Source organism: Rhyacophila brunnea, unplaced genomic scaffold (genome assembly GCF_057557595.1).
Source record: "Rhyacophila brunnea isolate RB1 unplaced genomic scaffold, BYU_Rbru_1.0 scaffold_23, whole genome shotgun sequence".
NCBI lineage: Eukaryota > Metazoa > Arthropoda > Insecta > Trichoptera > Rhyacophilidae > Rhyacophila > Rhyacophila brunnea.
This window is the reverse complement of record NW_028232893.1, coordinates 11,506,549-11,526,661: the sequence shown is the minus strand read 5'-3', so window position 1 is coordinate 11,526,661 and position 20,113 is coordinate 11,506,549. Positions and strand designations below refer to the sequence as shown.

The 20,113-nt window shown below is 33.4% G+C and overlaps 1 pseudogene across 2 annotated transcripts in view; it reads left to right on the top strand.

The window, feature by feature from the left end:
* The window catches only part of LOC147069492 (glucose dehydrogenase [FAD, quinone] pseudogene), a 144,315-nt pseudogene extending 128,037 nt beyond the window's left edge, over nt 1–16,278 (top strand). Inside the window, exons 1-2 of one of the 2 annotated variants that reach the window (XR_015071163.1) lie at nt 12,011–12,119; nt 14,060–16,278. The product of XR_015071163.1 is annotated as a glucose dehydrogenase [FAD, quinone] pseudogene, transcript variant X1 (transcript). Of the gene's footprint in view, nt 1–12,010; nt 12,120–14,059 lie in introns of those variants that run through there. The other variant, XR_015071164.1, reaches the window with a different exon arrangement.
* Nucleotides 16,279–20,113: the final 3,835 nt, after the last annotated feature.

Genomic DNA, 20,113 nt, shown 5'->3' with positions numbered 1-20,113 from the left:
AAAACAAATAATTATGACTGACAATGTGTGTATTATTTTCTTGGGATTTCCACAACCTACCTCCACGCTTTGCCACTGGTACCTATGTATATTATGAATATTTAATTTTAATTTAAAAACTTAAACATTAGGTTCTAATGGATTCAAGCTCTGTACTATTCCATTTAAGTCGTTATTTGCGACCCGGGTTTCGCCTTTCGGCATCTTCAGGCGTCGTGTACACTCACCAAAGGCAAACACACACTGACAACGAACACCCTTAACTCTACCTTATATAGTAAATCAATACAATAAAGTAGGTAAAAACTCCATTACCTACCTATTTAGTCAGAGGTTACAGCAAAAAATACAATAAACAAATTATAAATAGCTGAAGTGTCAGTAAAAAACCTAATTAGTAAAAACCCTATCTTATTAATAATAATAACAATACACTGGACAGCATATTATTATAATAAATCGTCAAACCTAATAATAGGTCAAAATTCTTTATAACAATAAAAATACTACACTCAAGGGGTGTAAATCGTCAATTCTAAGAAAAATAATAAATCGAGTTAACTAATGAGATATTAGTCTTTAATAATACTCTTACTAGGTACCTACATTTATTTTACCGAAAGGCGAAACCCGGGTCGCAAATAACGACTTAAATGAAATAGTACAGAGCTTGAATCCATTAGAATTTAAATTCAAATTCCATCAAGTACCTTCGGTCGAAAGTATTAATATTATAAACATTAGGTGTTTATACTTTTTTTTAAACATTTACCGGATGGAATATAATATGTATAATTTGTAAGCAGGTGAGGTAATAAATATTTTGCAAAATATTTCGTCGAATTTCGACAACACAGCTGGTGATCGTATATGCTTAGTTATAATATCCCTCCAGCGATCATTGAGTTATTAGCGTGACTGAAGAAATTGTAAAATCTGAAGCGTCCTTCACTTGGTCAAGCCATCGTGTAGGTAATCCTCCAGCATCCTCCGCGGAGATTATAGATTTTATTTGACTCTTATCAGATCGAACAATTAGCAAAAAATATTGAATATAGAACATAAATATTGATTACAAAAAATATCTTCCGGAACCCTGACATTTTCCAAGGGTTCCGGTTTTAAAATAGCTACAAGGTTCTCAGTGCTTAGGTGGCTATTTCAATTACAGGTATTTTTACTTTTATTTTAACGATGGCGTCCGTAACATTTAGGCAAAGAACAGTGCGTACGTAAGGATTCATATTACCGGTTATTAAAACTATTTTATTGGCCTGGTTTTTTCAGTGGAAATTCCGAACTGTCTTAAAAATAGATTAAATAAAAATTCTATGTTCTTTTTAAGTGTGATGACTAATGATGATAAAATTATCAAAAAGATACCGAAAAAATTTGTCCAATAGTGACATATTATGTATCCAGACGAGCACACGGGGAGTCCGGACATAAACCTTACCAACGTATCTATTCTATACATAAGGATGCTATCGGCGGCTATCGTCGGCTATCGACGGTAGTTTATCATGGTTATGTATTGTAACCGTTAATTGTTATAACAAGTTAACCGTGTGAACTGTCGAAAAATGTTGTTTTAACAGCCCCCTCTCTTGGCTGTGTTAAGTTTTAGAGCGAGATAGACAGTTTTGATAGTTTAGACGGCTAAGTGAATGCAACAATTATAATACCTCAATACATAAATATTATCAACTACTCGCGATAGCAGCCTTGTGTATAGAATAGATGCGCAGGGACAGAAAAAGTGCAAAATATTTACGTAAATGGAACATTACTTCTTCTTCCTCTTCATCAGAGCCTCACGAGTGACCCGGATGATTTCGCTGTCGAACAGCCTTCTGAACGGGTGGCTCCCACTCCTCTCGGCATTCTAAAATACGATGGTGGCCACTGGAAGATCCGTGGCAGTGATGAAATGGTACCACCCAGGGAACACAATATTAATGGGCACTGGCTTATGGGTGTGGTATAATAGGCTAAATATCTCGTGTGGAAAAATATGGGATAAACTTGAAGACATGTTAAAGAATATGCTATTTTCAATAGTAAATAATATGCAATTTTGACACGTTAATGTAACGTGCTTTCAATCTTAAGGAACAGTCGACGCGATTTTTACCACATTTTTCTTTGCTCGTATTCTTGTTTGTCCGGTGGTTGATTATCCAGTACAAATTTTGCAATCGATTTTTAACTAACTTTCCGACTAGCAAGACATTTGAAACTTTTAGAATATATCAGAACACGACGCCAATGCATTCTTTTAATACTTTTAGCCATCTTTAAGTAGAATTGAATTCATTTTCAGTTAATTCTGTTTTGTATGAAAAGTTATTTCGGAAGAAATCCGTAATCCAATCCACTATTATTGGTTGCTAAGGGGGTGGTCCTAGCAATTAAATTATTAATATATACGTGAGTTACTATGGAAATCAAAATGACATTTCAGTATTATATATTTGTTTGTTTGTTGCAAAATAGCAAAAAAAAATGATTTGCTGACAATTGCCTTATTTGTCCTAAATTATTAATACCTACATAGAATTGTCAAGTTTATATGATTCAACAGAAAATTTAAAAACGTGGTATATAATTTTTTTTTATCTTGTAATTATTTTACTTGGGTTTTATAGCAGTCAGGCCATAAACTACCCTGCTTTAGAACTTTAGTCCATGGCGATGGCTTTATCTTTCTATTTATTAATCGGTTCTGTGGTGTCACCTAAGACATCCAATGTTGGCTTAATAGTCTGATGCGGCATTTCAGAAAAGAGAAAACAGCGCGGATGAAACAAGCGGACACTAACAGTCCTTACAATCATTTACATTACAATTATGGGGTAAATTTATGAAAGTCACTGGTAACTTTTAGATTTTGTTAACGCCCTCCTCCCCCACCCCCGCCGTCAATAAATTCAATAATTTATTAGTACTTAATTAATATTTTTCGAAATGGATCCCTCCAAACATTTTTTCGTAACGTGTCTTAACTTATGAGGTCCCTTATTATGTATAACTAAATAAATAACCACCCATGGTGGTCGCGCGGCTTAAGCGTTGAACTATCACGCCGTGGGTCTCAGGTTTAAATCCTGGGTCTGGCAAGTACACATATTGTTTTTCAATTTGTGTGTGAGTCAGGGTATGGACCTAATAGGTTAAGCAAGTGGCTGACATCCATTTCTCGTAAAAAACAAAATCTGTTAATACAAACCTATTAATCTGGTAAATCTGTAAATCTATAAACCTATAAATCTGTTAATACAAACAAGGCCCATATTATCCTATTAGGATCGGACATGGTCGAAAAAAAAATATGAAACTGATCTTGACCTAATATCAATAGATTAGATTCCGAACAAAATTTGGGTGATAGGTACACCACACCGATTTTATTGATATATTTTGAAGTGATAAATGTCCAATCGATTTTAGTGCCTAATTATTTAATGGTACCATAATATGTAAAATGCTTCGGCCTACCCATTGTGTTCCAATCATTTCTATGACGTGCACCTTGCTCTCTACTTCTAAGCCAGTGGTGTATAATGTTTCGATCGCGGGATGAATTTTTATAATGTAAATTGTAAGTAAAATATTTCACCGTGGCACAGTTCGCCGTAAGCTTTCTTATCGGAAAGAGATAACCGTATACTAAACGGTCTCCAATTTTATTAGATTCAAAATGAACATTAATTCAATTTTCATAGCTGATTTTAGCAAAATTCATGAATTCAAGAATGAAAACCTAACCTAACCTAACAAATAATTCTGTATCTCGGCTATTATCAAATTTTGTTTGCTGCTGGCTTCCTGTAAAGTGTAAACCGACAAGAACCATGTTTTATTTAGACATGAATTTTATACCAGTAGATAGATACTATACGACCCAGAGAGGTTGGACGGTCTTTCGTAGACGGACACGTAGACACATAAGAATTAAATTGTTAAACCATTTGTGTTAGTGAATACAGTTTGTTTCCACTTTCTATACCGAATATATCGGTATTGTCTTATTTTTAAAACCGGTATTTCGGTATCGAAAAATAGTGAGATAACGGTTTTTTAAGAATGTTATTGCAATCCCTAGCTTCCTCTTCAAAGTCTCAATGAAATTATATAATATTACAACTGATAATCCCCGACTCCATTCCAACCCATACCGCGATCGACGCGTTCGTCATGCCTGCTATAAACTAGAATCTATATTCTATTATATTATTGTGATTGTGATTTTCGGTTTAAATTATAATCAAATCATATTGAATATCGAGTCGTATAAACACCATTAAAATGTGTGATCAAAATTTCAATCAATAAAACTGTGCTAGATCATTGGTCGAAAACCTTGTAAGGCCGTTTGGGTGTTGATTGCAAATCTATTAATTAACGATTAACAAAAAATGTTGAGGCCACCACCCAATTCGTAGATTTTTAAAGTAGATATCGTGATTTATAATGATGACATTAGAGTGACAAAACCTGAAATCATACAGTCAACAGAATGCACGGCTGGGAAATATCAATCAGTATTTTAATTGAGTGTCGTCACAGTATAATTTAATATTAATAATTTATAACTAATAACATTACTCAGTGGCGAGGGGTGGAGATAGGTATATAGATAAACTTTATCAGTCATACTTAATCGTTGTCATTGAACTAAGATTTCAATTTGCAGTTAGGGGTGGTTAATATTTAAATTAAATTAAAGACTGCCCAAACAAAAGCATAATAGTTTACGTGTGATATGGACGATCCGACAAAAATATAGCACACCTTTTCACATATACATATTTGTTTTTATTGAATTAAGAATACATAAATTAGGAAAGATGGTGCTGATCAGTGTTTAAAATTCATTAATCCCTGCATAACCAAAACATAATCAATAAAAACTATTCTTCTATCTATAAAATATCTAAAATTAAGTATTTTATAGATAAACGAATATTTTTTCACTATTATCTACTATAGCTTGGATAAGGCAGGGTTTAATTGAATTTTAAAAACTAACAAACACTATTTACACACTGTAGTCTTAGTTCAATGAAAACAAATACGTTTGACCGACAAAGTTTAGTGTGTACCTACTATTTATATCGGATCTTAACAGCCTACCTCCACCCTTCGCCACTGGTATGATTGCACATCCAGAATTTGAAAATATCTCATGCATATGCACTTAAAAATTATTTTTTGAAAAAAATACGACACTTCACGGTACTTGAACCTGTTACCATTGGATTCGCACCAGTGAAGCTACGGGTATCCTACTTAATCGCGACGATTTTAACTAGTAGTTCTTGCATGAAGTGCATATCGAATTACGTTAATAATATTGTATATCAATTAAATTCCGTAATTACTAATCTACGTCACGGATTTTTTTTAGTGAGTATACGCATGAGATGTTTTCAAATTATGTATGTTTAATATTATAAGAATGTTACATTCTCAGATCTTGTGAATTATTCGTTGAATAATTAAAGAGGTTTAATAACTATATAATGTAAAAAAGCTCAATGAAGCGTCAATCCGAGGTGAAAGATCTTGGCATAATTTTTGACTTTTCGTTATTTTTTCAGTCTCACATTACTTACAGGTCTACGTGTAAGTAGGGTTCTAATGCTTGTTTAATGCGCTGCGGTAACAATATTTGATTGCTTTCATTGTGTCTAATGAAAAGTCATGTTTGGCTGAATTTAATTGCGTTACAATGTTTGCTATCAGTTTTTGTAAATTACATTAAGGTAGGTATCAACTAATTCCTTAATTATCAACCGACGTCACGTATCACTCCATCATTTAGTTTTTATAACATACTAAGGTTGTTCAGGAAATAGAAAAAAACTTAATAATTTAACAATCTAGCGGAATTTAACAATTCCAAAAATACACTTCGAAACGTTTTTTATTTTCAAATAAGCGGCACTACGAATTAATACTCTATTTTAGCTGTCCTTTTATATATTATAAAGAAAATTTATATAATTACAAGATAAAAAGAACTTTTTATATACAACATTTATAAATTTTCTGTTGAATCATATAAACTTGACTTGACTAGCTTAAATGATCAAAAAAAATTGTACTTGATAGAAATAATACTGAAATGTCATTTTTACATGTCATATTGAATTCCATAGTAACGCATGTATATACTAATAATTCAGTTGCTAGGACCTCAGACCCCTCGCCTAGCAACCAATAATGGTGTCGAAATAACTTTTCATACAAAACAGAATTAACTGAAAATGAATTCAATTCTACTTAAAGATGGCTAAAAGTATTTAAAAAAATGCATTGGCGTCGTGTTCTGATGTATTCTAAAAGTTTCAAATGTCTAACTAGTCGGAAAGTTAGTTAAATATCGATTGCAAGATTTGTACCGATCTAAGAACCACCGGACAAAATATAAGAACACGAGCTAAGAAAAACGTTGTGATAAATAGCGGAGTTGTTCAATTTACGTTGTTGGAAATTTGGCACGCATTGATTTATAGGTTTAGGAGTTTGAAATTTTATGTGAGCATAGAAAAAATGCTTTATACTTATAGCATAATTCCATCAAAATCTCACTTTTAGTCAAAAGTGGAGTTAGCTGGTTTGCAGATTAAAAAGTCGATTACTTAATTATATAGCAAAAACATCTGAAGGTTATAATATAAGTTGGAGAAAATTTTATACATGTATCGCCGGACAACGATTAATGACATGCCTGCAGAATTAAATAGAACGAACGCATTACATACCCCGAAATGCATAGAATGTCGAGTTACATAAATCAAGATAACGTAAAAATTACATGCATTGAATGACAGCTGCGAAAGTATGCCGATAGTGAGAATGTTGCCATTTTTTAAATGTCGATTTCCCGATAATTATTATTAAAATAATTTTTCATTGTCATGCAATGGTAAAAGTATACCTACAAACGGCACAATATGAATTAATACTTAAAATAATTTAATAGTCAATTTATCAGTGACATAATTGCAATTTCACGGGCGGTGATAAAGTATACCCAGCAGTGTTGCCATCTTTTTCTATGCTGATTATAGTACAAAGGCGTAAAAATTATAGTATTTCTGAAAAATATATAGTACAGGAATATTTTTCGTCTTGAATCCTTTAAAATTATAGTATTTTGGTATATTTGGTGTAAAGTTATAGTATTTTACATTTTTCGCAGAATTAAAATTATAGTATTGTACTATAATTATAGTACGGTTGGCATCACTGATACCCAGTGTCATGTCACCGTAATACATATGTCACATATTTTAAATGACGTATTTTTTATTGACAGCAATCAAATAAATGAAATAAAAATACCGTAGGTAAAAAAAGGAAATGTCAACAGCGTGATAATATAATATTTTTTTATCTAATACACTATACAAACGGCACACTATAAATTAATTGTTAACATAACTAGAAATAATTAAATAGTAGATTTATCAGTGACATAATTTCAATTTCACGGGCGGTGATAAAGTATACCCAGTGTCATGTCACCGTATGTCACATATTTTAAATGACGTATTTTTTATTGACAGCAATCAAATAAATGAAATAAACATTTTCTTTCTTCCGTTCGACCATGTCCGATCCTAATAGGATCATATGGGCCTCCACAGAATAGAGGTTTTGTATTGACAGATTTTGTTTTTTACGAGAAATGGACTTGCTAAACCTATTAGGTCGATACCCTGACACACACAAATTGAAAAACAATATGTACTTGCCAGACCCAGGATTCGAACCTGGGACCCACGGCGTGAAAGTCCAACGCTTAAGCCGCGCGGCCACCGTGGGCGTTGAAATAAAAAAATACCGTTGGTTAAAAAAGGAAATGTTAACAGCGTGATAATATAACAATTTTTATCTAATACTGCTAGTCTTTCGTATTTGCGTATATAATCGATACTGAACATAATTTTCACATATTAGAAATCTTACGACATCTATAGTGAACCGAAATTGATGTGCATTGTATCTTGCGTATGGGTCCTGACCAGTGGCGGAGGGTGGATGTTGGCTGTGGAGTTAAATAATAAGTATCAGCCGCGTGATAGTATAAGAAGACGTATATATTACTGCTAGTCTTTCGTATTTCCGTAATTAATCTATACTCTAAATAATTTTCATTTATTGGAAATTTTACGACATCCATTTATAGTGAACCTAAACTTTAATCGAAATTACGGTGCATTATATCTTGCGTATGTGACCTGGCCAGTAGTGAAGGGTGGAAGTAGGCAGTGGAGTACCGACAAATATTTTTTCACGATTGCACATTTTGTTAGTCATTACTTATTTTTTAATTAACTATTTCTTTTATTCAAACGAATAATTCACAAGATTTAAGAATATATCATTCTGATTATTGAACATTATATAATTTAGAAAAACACTAACTGAGAGAGTATATCACAACCAATAGAAAAAAAAATTTTTTTGAAAAAAGTAAGCCAACCGTTTGGGAATCGAACCCGGCATTTCCAACGGGTAACGCCCCAAACTCGTCGCATTCAACCATTATGCTACGGAAGACATACTAATGACGACAATATTTAAGCTATTGGCTATTAAATACCTACCACCCGTTGGAAATGCCGGGTTCGATCCCGACCGGTTGGCTTACTTTTTTCAAAAAAAAAAAGTTTTTTCTATTGGTTGTGATATACTCTCTCAGTTAGTGTTTTTCTAAATTATATAATGTTCATTACTTATTTGTTTTCATTGAATTACTTATATATTGATACTAAACGACTAGAGGAACGCACTCACCATATTGGTTTGAGGAACCAAAATCAATCGCCATCAATGGCACTCAAAGTGAGTGGGTCAATAAAACGTCTATCTCGGGCAACACTGTGGTATGTATGCTTAAATTGCTCGCAGAACCAAACTAAAATTAAGCGCATTTGGGCGCATGAATAGTATCTTCAACATTGATGTTCCAATATATTTCAAGCGTAAAGTGTTCAATCAATGTGTGCTACTAGTGCTTTATGGCTTCTTCATGTAAGAGAAATAAAAAAAAAGTATCACTAAAGAATATGTTGGGCGTAACGCGGAAAGACCACAAAAGAAACCAATGAGTTCCTGGGTTCGATTCCCGGTCAGGACACACAATATTTATGTGTTTTTCTCAAAGCCTGTTGTTCAAAATTACTAACAACCACCTAGTACGAAAAAGCAAGGAGATGGTTATAATAATTCTAAAAATGGCTAGATACTATCGTACATTGCCGCTTGGGGCTGAATCCACGAACTCATAAAATTTAACGGATTTACGTGGCAACGAAGAATTAGGAAACGAGAAGAGTGCAAGAAGCGAGAAGAGGCATTCATCTAGCAGTGGATCGACTCCAGTGTATGATGATGATACTATTACATTAACTATGAGAATTACTTAATAAAATTAAGTAGGTCCTATATCATTGGAATTATTCTATTGAATGTAAATGTCAATTCAAAAAGGCATATATTATTACTAATAAAAATATTCGCATAACAATTAAAAAAAACTGTGTTATACCATTGATCGACAACCTTGTGAGGCCAGCTGTTGAGATGAGATATGATTCAATAGTTTAATAATTAACCGCTAAAGAAGAAATGCTGAGGCCATTCCTTACCCCAGTTAAAGAGATTTTTTTACAAATGTATCCTTATAGGCGTCAGAGTCGTGAGTAACGAAATATCATAAAAGCCAACGAAAATAGAACTCATAAAACATATCGCAGGAGTTCAAATGGCAATCAGTACGTTAAAACATCTCTCGGTGGCGTTAGAACATAATTAAAAATTAATTCTTCATTGACTAGCGTTCATCCGCGAATTGGTCTGCGTGAAGTACGGAAAAATGAGACAGGTATAATACACCACGTAAAATAATATAACGGTTGGAAATAGACGCACCTCACCTCACCAGTCCACCGCTGCTCGCTACTGTGTGACCAGTTTACCTACCAGCTTTTCATTTTTATTATTTTCGTAAGCGCTGACCTAATCTGCCCCCATAAGCAAAAAGTCAGCTATTTGCCAAAGTCACATTTTGAGATAATGAGACATTAACGTTTTTTCAACTTTTCTTAATAAATTTTTAAATAATGTGGATGAATCATTTGATATATGGTATAAGCAAAAACCAGTATATTTTAAATCGATGCTGTGTTTTTGCTTATAAAACTCGTTAAAATGTCTTTTTGTTTACAATAACTACCGTTTTTGTGAAGAAAAAAAAACGAAAAACAATATGTCGATTATTATACTGAAATAAATTTTATACCACTTTTGACTTTTTTTTTCACGTAGAGCATTATCTGTACACTAACTCAATTTGTGAATTTAGTCGAAAAGCTGCCTTTTGCCTTATGAGGGCAGTAATAGTCTCAGCACCACATCCCTGTTACCTGACCACTTTGCCATCGCGTGATGAATTGTTGCAAGGGCGTTATTTTACGCACACATGAATTGTATAGAACACAGTACTCGATACCAGACTCGCAGATTCTTCACGGTTTTATTACTACCAGAAAGAATGACGTCGCATTACCTATTATATTTTAGATTTTGCAATTTTTGGCGCTGGACACTGGAATTCGCGCCCAAGTGCTATAACCACCACGCTATGTGTGTCTTGTCTAATATCTAGTGGTTTTTACAATGCTCACTGAAGTGCTTTCCAAATTTCGTTATTACTTGGCAGTCGGCTTTTGTATTTTAAATCAAAGTATTATAATTACCTTACTAACTGGTGTCAAGATCGCTCCAATTGTTATAACGTACTTGCACTTGTTAATGATTTAATAAATTTTTATTTTTATTCAATAAAAAATATTCCAAAGATTTATAAATCAAAGATTTAAATTATGTAATACATACTATGTTCATTCTTAAATATTGTGAATATTATAGTGAAGCAGCCCTAAATGTTCCTGACGATTATTTGCGATTATCTCAAAATGGCGAAATATAGAGGTTACCAATTAACAACCTCATTAATCGTTTCAGCGTTTACTAAAGCCTCACGAGTATTATTTTTCGAGTATTCGATGCATGGCAGAGTTCTCTCGCGAATATCATCTATACTATATATAGCATTACGTTTGACAGTAAACTGGCGTTTAGTGGTCATATGGATATAATGTTGAGCTTTCTCTTGTGAACTTTACTTCCCGGGTCTTTTCGGATGTCACGGTATTAAAAATTCTCTATAACACCTTAGTTAGAGGCGGACTTGAGAGTAGATCTATGGTGTGGCTCCGTATCGGTTGAAGTACGGCATTATGGTGGAGAGGATCCAGAAGAAATTTTTGAGACTCCTTTACTTTCAACTGTATGGATGGATATAATCCGTGGCTCTATTCGACTTACTCTTAGGTATGAGTTTAGAAGGGCTCTTTATTTGGCTACATATTTTGTCCTACTTATACGCGGCGTAAATGCAAACTGCCATTCTTGGTGGCATTGGCTTGTGTGTCTCTGATAATTATCTTAGAAATTGCAGAACTAACCTGCCATTAGTAATGCCAATTGGGAGGGCAATAACTATGTTTAATCAAATCGCTTCGGATATTGATATATTACACTTACGCGAGGTGAATTTAGGTGAATATAGTTTTATAAGTTTTTAAGATAGGTTTTTTCACTCTGTGTGCTTCCCATGTACTTTTATTTTTACCATTTTATTATTGTATTATTTACTCATATTACCCTGTTTTTTATTTGAAAATTGTTAACACTTACTTTATGTCAGTCGTGAATGCATAAAATTTTTAATTTGTCATGTTTATTATATGTAAAAAAATAATTTTGAAACTGCAAACAGATTTAAATAAGAAAAAGAATAAACAAATTTAGCGCAATCGTCATTCGGTTTCTTCTTTAATTTGTATATCATATTATGTGGGTAAATCCGCTAGGACTAATAAATCGGTTTGGACTGAACTATAAATATAGATGAATTCATAAAAAAACTGACCATTCTTCGTTTCATGTTGTAGTCGGTGTTGAGTAGTAAAACAGGTAGTCTTACCTGGAAAAATAGAAAAGCAGCAATTAAGAAACGTACGAGTATTAAATTGCAGGTAATAAATACAGAACATTTAATAAACTTATTATATAACTACTCGAAATCAGAGGTCGGGATTTTTTTTGGTTATTACCCGAAATTCAGTCAAATTAAATGATTTTTTACACCATCCTATAGTGTAAATAAAATTGCCCCACATGCCGTTATAAGCATCGCGTCCGGAAACTTGTACGTATGCAGTTCGCCGTATCACACTTCACCGTGAAATGTTATATCGGAAATATATTCTTCTTGTTGTGCGATCCCCTAGCGGAGGTCGGCCACCATCAAAGCGATCTTTGTCGTCTGCTACCCGGAGCATTTCAGTGTAGCTGCACTCGTACCAATCACGGAGGTTCTTAAGCCACGAAATGCGGCGCCATCCTCTGGTACGCTTACCATTGATCTTTCCTTGAATGACAAGTTGGGGAATACTGTACTTTTGTTCTCTCATAATGTGGCCGAGGTACTGCAGTTACCTGGTTTTGATACTATGTAGAACTTCTCCGTCCTTCCCCATTCGATTGAGAACTTCAACATTTGTCACCCGGCCAGTCCAAGGAATTTTGAGGAATATATGGCTGTATATTCAAGACCGTCCAATTTCTTTGGGTCGTATAGTACTGGCATAAAATTCATGTCTAAATAAAACACGGATCTTTTTGTCGGGTTACACTTTACAGGAATCCAGCAGCAAACAATTTTAAAATAGCCGATATACTGGATTATTTGTTAGGTTACGTTTTCATTCTTGAATTCATGAATTTTGTAAAAATCACCTTTGAAAATTGAATTAATCTTATTAATTGAGTTAGCATTTACTTGGTAGAATTCCATTTTACAAGAAATGAAAATATAATTAATATTAAATTCTACAGGTTTTTAAAAAGGTTTCTTGTAGGTAGTCTTGATAATGGTGTTACAACCGAAATAGCTATCGACAAACCTTTTTAAAAACCTGTAGAATTTAATATTAATTATATTTTCATTTCTTGTGAATTAATCTTCATATTAAATCTAATAAAATTGGACACCGTATAGTATACGGTCATCACATTTTGACAGAAACTGAGCCACGGTGAAATGTTTTACGTACAATTTACATGTAACCTATAATCATACCACCCGTACCTATAGAAAATGTAAGAAGGATGTCGAGTCAATACGTACCTAATAAAAACTACCGGAATACAAGGGAGACGAAATAAAAAAAATATATAAAAAATACAATCATAATATATAATTTAAAAAATAATAAAAAGTACCAATCAATATCATTTTTTTTTCTTATTAAATGTAATAAAATTGGAGCATAACTGTATGCAATGCTCCAGGAACAACGCGTATTTTTTTATCTAAATGATATACGGCCATGGCTTTCCCGGTAAGACATATTACGATGAACTGAGTATTAGTACTACATCGTCTCTACTGTTTATACTCTCCACTGTTTGCCCGCACCGCACACTCCGGTTTTTGACCACAAAGCCCTGCCTAAGGATCGATTTACGTAGCGTTGTCTTTTTTGAGGAGCTTGGATCCATTGACCCCTTAGCGACCCGGTGCTATATTCTAGCACCCCCCCCCTCCCTACCTTTGGAATCACTGGACTAAACTATTTTTTTTTATTCAACGAATAATTCAAGTTCAATAATAAGAATATAACATTCTAATTATTGAACTTAATTAGATTTAGCACTGTTGTCAATGTACGTGGGAGCGATACTCGAGATATGCAGGTTCATATACTTACTTTTTTTAAAAGGATTTTTTCTATTGGTTATAATATTTTCTCAGAAGTGCTTTAAAAATTATGTAAACTAAATATATTAGCTGCTCGACAAAAATTAAGTGCATAACACATAAAGCAAGCATTACTTAATAGTTAGATGGTTATTGGTTATATTAAGTACCTACAAGCATTTGTGCTAAAATTTTGATTTTGTTTGTTTGCAGAAGAAAATACGATGGCCCGAAGAAAATCCAACGCTGTGAGGTTTTCCGTGCTATGCCTGCTTCTTCTCGTTGGCCAGAGCTCCTCCCAGGTCATGCAGATCTTGGACTCCGTTAGCAAATTCCTCCGCGACGGAGAAAACCAGATCTCGAATGAACCGGACGACAAGACCAGCATATTCAGAGAGTACGATTTCATTATAGTCGGCGCTGGAACGGCCGGCTGCACCATTGCGAACCGTCTGACAGAAGTCGGACACTGGAAAGTTTTACTCATCGAAGCTGGATACAGAGAGAACCTAGTCATGGACATACCGATGATGGCAAACTTCCTCCAATTCACGAAAGCAAACTGGAAGTATAAGACTATGCCTTCGAATACTGCTTGTTTAGGCTTTGAAAAACGCCGATGTAATTGGCCACGAGGTAAAGTCATGGGAGGTTCGAGTGTTTTAAATTATATGATATATACAAGAGGAAACAGGAGAGACTATGACAAATGGGCTGAAATGGGCAACGAAGGTTGGAGTTGGGACGACGTATTTCCTTACTTTAAGAAGATCGAAAACATGAAAATTCCAGAGTTTAGACAAGACCAAGAATATCACCGCACCGACGGCTACTTAGATATTTCAAATTCTCCGTATAAAACAGTAGTAGCTGATGCTTGGGTCAAGTCTTCAATCGAGGCTGGACATAGACCAGTCGACTATAACGGGCGAACACAGACAGGAGTATCACGTTTGCAATTGTCGCTAAGCAACGGTACAAGGCACAGTTCAAACAGGGCATACTTAATGCCCATTAAAAACAGAAAGAACTTGCACGTTATCAAGAATAGCATGGTGACAAAATTATTAATAGATGACAACAAACGAGTAATCGGAGTAGAATTTCAACGGGCCAATATGAAACATAGAATATTTGCAAGAAAAGAAGTGATAGTATCAGCCGGCGCCATAAACTCTCCTCAATTATTAATGCTCTCGGGCATTGGACCAAGAGAAGACCTGAGCAGAATGGGCATACCGGTTGTCCAAGATTTGATGGTTGGATACAATCTAATGGACCACATCGCGGCAGGCGGTTTGACATTTACGCTCAACCGACAAAATATGACACTGTCTTCAAGACAGCTCATACAAAACCCAAACTACATTTTCGATTGGATGAATAATCGAGGAGGACCACTGTCGATACCAGGAGGATGCGAAGCTTTAACATTCATCGATTTAAAAAATCAAAAGGCTATCGACGGTTGGCCAGACATGGAACTGCTTGTAATCGGCGGGTCTGTCAACGGAGATCAATCCCTTAAAAGAAACTTTGGCTTCACTGACAAGATCTTCAACGAGGTTTACACAAAACTCGGAGATACACAAGCCTTCATGGTATTCCCGATGCTAATGAGGCCCAAGTCAAGAGGAAGAATAAAGCTAAAGAGTAAAAACCCATTCTCGTATCCACTGATTTATGCAAATTATTTGGAGTATCAGGAAGATGTGGACACCATTGTAGGCGGAATAAAGGCTACGATTAAGATAACCCAACAGCCCTCACTCCAGCGGCTGGGTACTAGATTGTACGACGTACCGATTCCGGATTGTGAAAAGTTCGGTTTTGCCTCCGACGAATACTGGGCGTGCCACGCTAGGTACTTCACTTTTACGATTTACCACCAGAGCGGCACGTGCAAGATGGGTCCCCAGAGTGACCCCACGGCCGTCGTGGATCCTAGACTGAAGATTTACGGATTGAGCGGTGTGCGAGTTGCTGACGCCAGCATTATACCAGAGATTCCATCGGCGCATACAAACGCCCCAGCGTATATGATCGCGGAAAAAGCTGCTGACATGATCAAAGAAGACTGGGGTATACCCATTTATAGGGTTACATAACCCAAAAAAACTAGACTGACATTTGGACAACCTTTACGTATTAGAGACAAAAAACAATAAAATAAAGTAAACGTTATTATTTTTAAAAGCAACTGTGAATAGTGAATTCATAACAAGTATAAACAAGTTTATTGTTAAAACAAGAGTTTATTTTGATATATTTTTTAATACAAAAAATATTATTAAAACATTTTGTTATTCAGAATTTGTTGTGTCTCAATTATTACGATGTTGTAAATAAAACTATTAATAAGTTGAAAATACAATGTTAACATATTATGGTAACGTATGAAATTCTGATAAATTAAAACTTCATTAACTAGTACTTAGCAATTATAATGTTGTAATACCGTATAACTGATGTACAAAATTATATTTGAGGCGATTAGTTTCAAAGATGGTAACCTCAATTTTAAATTTGTTTGATATTTTTCTTGAATGTAATTCAACTAATACTTTTCTGTCAATTGTTTATATTCATTAAAATATGAAATTTAGCTGTTTGTTAGTTAAATATAATTAAAGCGGAGTGCAAAGTCATCTAAATTAATCAGCCGCCATTTTTTTTCACGACTAACTTTAAACATGATTCTTTATTAATTTTAATGACATAAAGGACATTTTATTTCGTTATTCGCTTTTTGTAACAGTTAAATCATATAATATTATATTTGCAGTCCTGAATATGCTTGGGGGTTTTTAGCGATTATCTCAAATATGCGGAACATGGAAGTTACCAAATTTGAAACTAACAGCATCATTTATAACCTTTGAAATAATATAGGTACGTGTGGACTTACCTAGTTCAAGCTGAACAAAATGTTACCGGCATACTTGTTAAGTTAATTTAGGATAAATACAGGAGCTCGTTTGAAGAGAAACGTAAATGCTAAAGTGTAGTTTTGACACGTCTTAACACGTGGGTGTAGTTTTTTTAGTTAAATGTTTCCTTATTTGACTGTCATTTTATTCCACAATTAATTTTCTACATAGAAAGACAATTTCATTAATAATATTTATTGATTTAACTTTAAAATATAAAAAATAAAACAACAATGATCACTAATTGCGCCTTTTCTACAGAATTATTATATGGTGTTACCACATAAGTCCAAAACATCATTAGAATCGTTTCGATGAATACAGAAAAACACCATGAAATCAATTGTCATCCAGTATTACAACATTCCAATGAATATTTTTTTAGACACAATTTCAAGTCTGGCTTGTATTTTTCCACCCATCTTTTCAGAAGTATATAACTTACGTGATAAAGAGTGTTTGCAATATAATATATTCCAATTCATTATTGACTTATTGGATCCGGTAATAAAACGGAAAATGCAATTTCAGGACTCATGCCCTTTTACCACTTTGAACACATATCATTTGCGTGTTCATATACATATTTAGTATAATATCAAAAACATATCTAGGTCCATTCGGCGCTGGGACAACTGGGCGCCACGCAATCGAATGAAATTCGAAAATAAATACACCTTCGCGATTTATAGGTACTTTTAAAATATTATTTAATGTACATTTATTATATATTTAATAATATTATTTATATTTAAATTATTAAATTATTATTTAATACTTGGTGAGAATTTAAATATACACACGTAAATAATGATTTATTTGTGGCAAAAAAAAATAAGTTCAAAGACATGATAATTCTCAATCCGTAATAAAAAAAATCACTATGTTAAGAGAAAAATGAATTAAAATTACTAAGTAGTAGATAGAAACTGATTAAAATTTCTCGTCTACTTTCTGTATAAAATCGTAATGAACGTATATTATTTCATTCGACAGTGCGGCGCCCAATTGTCCTGGCACTCAGTTGTCCCATTCCCTCAGAAACACACCTATTCGAAAGAAAAATTGAAAAATCTTCAATAAATAATGCTATATTAAATCATTTGAATTATTCGATGAATAAACAAATAATTTAGTTTATACATAACATTTATAACATGCAGATGTAAACTAATAATGAATATATGTAAAAAAAAAAAAAAATTTATTCAACGTTTGTCAACATATTTTGAAGGCTGACAAAAAGAATTATTTTAAGGTTAAAAAATAAATAATTCATAAAATCACTGTCATCTGAAACAAAATCAATAGCTATTTAATGTACGACGATATAGACACTGAATGTCTTGAAGAGATTATCGATAGCCATGATGATTGAATATAATATCGATCTATAGAATAATAATCTATAGAATGTAAGTATATTTACATTTTATGAATAGCGGCTTCTGCATTAGTCGGATCGACATGACTCTTAGTATTAATGTAAAGAAATCGAAAATTTAAAAAAACGACCTAATTTTACTTAGACCCTTCTTCAACCAAATTCTTCAATTAATAAATATATTATAGAGAGTATATATAATAGAAACATTAGTACATAATAAGCAATAAATGACAAATGAAAGAATTTAGGAATAAGTCTATTACGGGCATTATTAAAATAATGGTGAAATTATCGCTAATCGATTATTTATTTATACTATAATACACGTGGTGTGACAATTTAATTCCCGGGATAAACCTTTAGAAAATATACGTAAGGAACTGTTGATTATATTGGCGTATTGTATTGTATTGTACATGTACACAAGCATTGCCAGATAATTATTTTACCAAATCGGGATTTTTACTATGTGAAATAAAACAAATCGGGAATTAGGAGCAAAAAGCGGGACAACCTAAATAAAGAACGCATAGTTTAATATTTCTATAATATCAATAATAAATGGCGCAAAATAAAACTACAAAACTCTTTAACTAACAAAATAATAATATTAAACAATATTTTTCCCGACACTAGCCTATTTGTACTTGGCTGAAGATTTTACTTCCTGAAGAGTTTCTTTCTGCTGCTTAATGTATTGGTAAAATTCAGCACATGAGTATATCAAGTAATTCTGATTTTATCAACTCAATATAACATAATATTCTGTTTCTTGCATCTGACCATTTTAAATTCATCTGAGAAAATACCCGTTCAGTAAATAACAATTAGATTTAGGTGTGCTTAAAATAAATTAAATTAGCTTGAAAATATTGTTAGTCTTTTTTTCCGTGAATAACTTGAATAACTAATACCAGGAATGTCCAACTTCAAGTAGGCTGTCAGCTACTATCCAGAATACAAATAAAAACTGGCAGTGATCTAATAAACTCTACCACAGTCATTGTTCAAATTAAACAAACAACCGTGCAAAGAGCCTACTGCGTGACAGTAATCAGCACCTACGTCTCGGGTTGATTTAGTATTTTTCTCTCACGCATATGAATCAAGTGGTTACGCTTGCTTCATCAATAGGAATAGTTAATACTTTCCTTTTAAAATCTCAATTAAATTTGATTATATTATTATATTTACGATATTTTCCATCGGTCTATGGTGCGATCGACATGTTAGATAATATGACTGTCTAGCTTGACTTATATAACTCAAACATACTAAAGTTTTCCTAGTACCTTCATCATATACCAATTTCAATAGTTCTAGCTTTCTCAGCTTTTCACATAACATTTAAATTTAATAGAATTGAATTGCCTAGAGTCATAACTCACATATTCCAAAAATCGAGTTTTGAGATATCGCAAAAAAACACCAGAGCACTGTTTTTGTAATTCGAAGAAAAGTATTGAACTCCTTTGAATATTAATGAGTGAGTCGATTTACATTATTTTTTTAAAAATATATAAGTATAATACTCTTAAAGCTGCAGACACACATCACACTATGATAAATAGAGCTCCCTGATTATGAGTTATGACACCAACAGTCAACTTTGTCAACAATTTTCATATGGTTTACACTTACAGTGACTTTTGATAGCCAACTATTTTACTTTATATAGATTAATGCCTATAAAATCACTTGGTATATTTAACTCAAAAATTACAAAATTGTAAAATGTGAGTAATGACTCTAGGCGACTTAGACGCACTGCTCTAATTTGTAATTGTTAATTTGAATGCTAAATTGCAAACACAGATATATCTTACACAGAGTACAGTTGCGAATTTCGGATATCTATGAGAATGTCGGCGAATTGAAAGGTGTCCCGGCGGTGGGTAAGACGGAAGAGCTAGGCAAAATTGTAAAGTTATATAACAGAATAGGAGTGAG